The sequence below is a fragment of the Parasteatoda tepidariorum genome, chromosome 6, assembly GCF_043381705.1.
Source record: "Parasteatoda tepidariorum isolate YZ-2023 chromosome 6, CAS_Ptep_4.0, whole genome shotgun sequence".
NCBI lineage: Eukaryota > Metazoa > Arthropoda > Arachnida > Araneae > Theridiidae > Parasteatoda > Parasteatoda tepidariorum.
Window position 1 is genome coordinate 91,504,056 of NC_092209.1, and position 5,065 is coordinate 91,509,120.

General features: G+C 30.2%; 1 long non-coding RNA gene across 1 annotated transcript; it reads left to right on the forward strand.

The window, feature by feature from the left end:
- The first annotated feature begins 6 nt into the window (after window positions 1-6).
- Window positions 7-3,712, forward strand: LOC122271793 (uncharacterized). The gene is made up of 2 exons (XR_006226596.1): window positions 7-1,835; window positions 1,907-3,712. It is a non-coding gene; the product is annotated as an uncharacterized lncRNA (long non-coding RNA).
- Window positions 3,713-5,065: the final 1,353 nt, after the last annotated feature.

The window sequence follows — 5,065 nt, forward strand, 5'->3', positions numbered from 1 at the left end:
TCAGCCGTTTCGGAACTTTTCCGTTCTTTCGACTACGGTGCAGTAAGAACCAGGGTGTCAAAAGAACTGGGTGGTCCTGGACAGTGATGCTAGCTCACATGTCCGTGACCCTAAGTCACTGAAGAACTCTGGTGCTTACAGCTAAATATATTTGGCTTTAAAATTATTTAAATTATTATCCCGATCAAATTAAAATCTAAAGGGCTGAGGTAGGATAGAGTAAGGTCCTGGACTGTAACTAAAGCTTGCAAGTCCGTGCCCTGAAAAACCACCCAGCTCTTCACTAACCTTTAGTCTTAGAACAAGAACGTTTATAGTGCTTGTAATTTATCAATTTAGACTTTCATAATATTTTTCTCTCTAAGGGGAAAAGCGTTGCTCTTGTGTTAGATTAGTTAAGTGATAGTTGCATTGTGAGAATGTTAACGATGTTATTTTAAATTTGAATTAACCTTTAATCGGTTTCTTAATATTAATTTCTAAATCTGTGCGATATATCTGTACGATTAAGAATTTTTTGACACAGAAATTATTAATTTAAAATATAGTTTTGAAGATTCTGGAAGCAGTGTAAAGCAAGCATTCATGAAAGCACATGTGTACAATGAGCTTCGTAAGCTGTATAAATCTGTTATTAACAACTGCATTGAACTGTATAGAATTTGCGGTATGCATCTGCCAAGTGAACAAATCCTCCTTAATGTTCAGAATATTAAAATAAATTGTGAACTGAACAAGAAGCCGGCCGAGTGAATAAAGAGGATTGATTACATTAATGAGGATTTCAAAGTATTTAAAAGAATCTAATAACTTTGAGAGGAAGAGTAGTCTCTGAAGATTCTAAAGTCCTTGGCCCACAAACATCTGTAGAGTTGATCAATCATTCGTTCTGATGTGTTTGTTGACCTAGAATTACTACGAATGGTATTTCAATAGTATAGCAAAAATTTCAATGTGTCAAATTAATAAACTTTTGCTTTTTAGTGTTAACCTATTTTAAGTCACCGAAATAGTTTAATTCCATGAGGAAGAAATTAAAATTAAGTTGAGTGGATATGAGCCAGATTTAGTAATTTTTTAACGGATGAAAACACCGATGTAAAGATTGGAAAATGCTGCAAAATATATAGTTAAATTTAAAACTTGTTCGATTTAAAGAGTATTCAAAGTGTTTACCATTATTTTTATATATTGATTTATACTTCTGATCGTTTCATTTCTAAATTAAAACTGAACTGGATTTCTATCTTTGTTTGCTTTCTTTTGATTTTTGTTAAAATCAACATCTTTTGGAATTGATAAAAGAGTTAAAATATGGATAAAAATTAAAGCGCAAAATAAAAATTAATAATATGTAAGCCATTGAAGCATTTTCTCTTATTCTGATAACATAAAAAGTACTTCTTATATTTAATATTGTATATATATACTAATATACTACTTACTAGTATGCTACAAATATATAATATATACTAACTGTACTATCACTTGTATTTAACTAATCTACTGTGATACGTTTATTACTGCAGATATTCTAATATTGTTCAATGATTTAATTTATCTCAAACAATATTAGTTTTGAATATAGGTTTTATCTGCCTTATTATTGGATTAAATTATGCTTAATTCAGCCTTTTTTGTGTGCATCGGTACTGCTTCTGTCTCTGGTATTTTTCAGAATCTTCTTGATATGCTGCTGATGTGAACCCGCTTTGGGGAGCTGAAATTGCAAAAGATGGAAAGTTTCGAAGAAAGCATCTGACTAATCTCTGAAAAGCGGAAGTTGTTTTCAGATGTGTTGCTGCCTACTTTCAATTAACTTGCTGGCCTAGTAGGTGAGATGAACTTTTATTTTTTCTATTGTTCCTCCAAGCCCTTTTTACATATAATAAATTTAATTTAGCAGAAAATGAATTTTGCGCCATTCTCCAAATTCAAGTGTTGCCGAGATTGAAAAGGAAATTGAAAGGGCCATTTTGTATTTGTCAAATGAGATGAGACTGATCTGTTCCTCGAAGATGATTTCATTCCCAAAGATGTGGCTAAAGTTAGAATCGCAGAACTTTCTGGTCTACGTAAGATATCCTGATTCGTGCGTTAAAATTCCCATACCGTCGAGCTAACCGTGGAAGGTTTTCATGGTTCCCTCTCCATGTAACGCAAATGCGGGTTAGTTGCAGCATAAGTCCTCCATGAAGGCTATTTCGATCCAGGAGTTCTCTCGTCTTCTGGTTTCGTTTCAAGTGTGCGATCGTATGGAGCTGAACAGTCATAATCGTAAACCCAGAAATGGGTCTGCCATCCAACCCTGGTTGAGCAGCAAATTAAATTCAGTTGGATATCTCTTTTTGCACTAAGCTAACTTGTTGAAAGTTTTCGAGAACAGACCTCCGTGGTTCCTACTCTAAACCCTGCAATGACAATTTCTTTCGAATTAAATGTTTACATAATTGTCATACTGACCGTGACCTATTTTTATTGTAGGAAAGTAAAATTATTTTTTGAAGAAACGTAAACATAATCTTGTCAAATGTTTCAAAGTTCATGTATTTCCAGAGATTTTATTTTGTGTTATTCAATGTAATAGCAGTACCTGTTTTTTACTGTTAGAATGAAGCAGTAAAAGCTTTGGTGGCCAAGAACCGACCTGCGCTCACAGAGTGAGGTTATTAAGTGCGGCAATCGGTAATAATGTAGGAATAATTTAATGGTTCAAAAGTTTTCTATACTTTTTGTATCTTAAATGTTTTTGGAAATAACTCGTTTCTGTAGTAAAAAAGATAAATGTAGATCCAATCAGTATTTATGAAATTAAAATTTCCGACGAAAATTTCTTAACTTTTATTTTAAAATCCATTTAAAAAGTATTTAATTCATGGAAATATCTTTATTTGCGAGACAAAATGAAATTCCAAATTTATGTTGAATTATACTGTCAAATATTTTTGTATTCACTACTGGTTATAAAAGTCAAATTTTCATTAGAAACCTCAAATCCTTGATATTTTTTCTAACCTTAATTAAAAATGCGTATCTGATAAGTAAACCCTTAAACTCATTTAAAGAATTAATAAGCAATTTTAATTCACTCTTTATAGATACTCCGGCAAATCGAATTTTTCGCACCGAATTTGTTTTAAATGATTTAAACATCTGAAATATATCATTCTCACTTTGTAAGAGCATGAAGGTTATAGTAAATTTATAACAAGTATATTTATTAAACTAAAAAATGAGATTGCTTAAGTTGTCATTTTGTATCAAAATAAATTCAGTCATGATTTCCCGAAGCTTTTACTGTTCCAGTTTTTTGTCTGTTCTTTCAGAAAAAAGTTTCAAGATTTGAATTTCATTTACTGTAATATATTTCCATTCAGAACCAAAATTTTTTACTCGTAACTTTGTCATTTAAACGTTACAGTTTTTTAAAAATACTTTATGAGTAAACGAGTTGTGTATAAAACCAAAGGCTATGTGAAAGTTCTAAACGTTTTTTTTCCTTCATAGTTTGCTGTTTTAATTATTCTACTTTAAAGTGGTAGCAAATATTGATATTGTATGATATTTTTGTTATTGTGTTAATTGTTTTTAGCTTTGCATTGTAGATGTTGTTCCATTGTGTTATTTATGTTCTTTTACATAATGCATAGATACATGCAATTCTGTGTCTTGTTCTACTCTTATTAGCCATGAATAAATAGCTTATTCTTGATATTTGGATTTCGTCTTTTTCGTTGGCTCTCATTTTTCAAGGATGAATTTAAAGTTGCATTAAAGTTACCCAGTAAAGGTATATAATTAAACTTCGATAATATGATTGCTTTCAGATAAGCCAGATTTCGGAGGTCTTCCATGTTAAGACTCAAACACTAGCTTTTCATATTTTGTGAACGGCGCGAAAAGTGTTTCTGCGGTATCTGTTTCAATGCTGTACAGTGAGAAAAATAAACTATATCACATTGAGTAACTTTTTGTTCCAGTGTCCGGATTTTCACAAATTGAGTGACAATCTTAATTTTTCAAAAGAATGACTTCAATAGCTAGCAATAATTAATAACTAAGTATTTGTGACAAATTCTGTAGCTGAAAAGTTAGCTCCAATTCTCTTATCTGAGGCTCCCCGTTTGAACTGCTACGTTTGGCACTTAGTAAAAATCTGATCATTAGAAAAGGATATTCAGGGCTTTATTTTGAGTACTGCTTATACTTTTTATACTTAGTTAAATTAAAAGTATCATTTAAGACAAAATTTTCATAGGCATCAAATACAGAGATCTAGTTTAAAATGTAAGCAATATAGCTAGTCTGAAATGAGTCTAATTTTGATTGGTAATAAGGTTTTTCTTTTGCAGCATACATGAAAATTTTATGGTCACAAGGTATAGAATACCAGTTGAAAATTAATTACAACTTTGTTCGAAATGCGATCGAGGATAAGTTCTATTTTTTTAGTGGAAAGGAATTTTGCATAAAGCTTTAGTGAAACAAAAACATTAATGGTATTCGTTGTCAAAAACATTAAGTCGCTAAATTACAATAAGTTTAAGCACTTAGGCTGCGGCGATAATGTAGGACTGATAAAATTAGATTCTTGAAAATGTTTATTCGTGTTTTGGTGAACTTGAGATTTTTTTTTCACTATTTTAATTTTTTTTTATTAAAAATGTATAGCGCATTAACTTTGCTGTTTTAGAATTTTTCTTTTCAAGCACGGACAAATAAAATGCAGAAATAAGGAGGAAAATTAGCAATAACCATACTTTGTTAATACTATATTGCAGAAAAAGGAATTAAATTTTATAAATTTAGAAATAGAAAACTATTTACTCATAATACTAGAAAAGAATAATGATGAGAATAGATATGGGAATTTAAATATTTAATACATAGAAGAAAAAAACGATGAAATAAACTTGAACTAGTAAGTATTACTTAATATAAATATTACTAAACATAATCTAGTAAATATTTACTTAAAAAGAAAATCATTCAACTCTAATTGTTTTTTGTAACGATAATGAAAAGATATTTTTAAATAGATTATATTTAAGAAAACATTGATTTT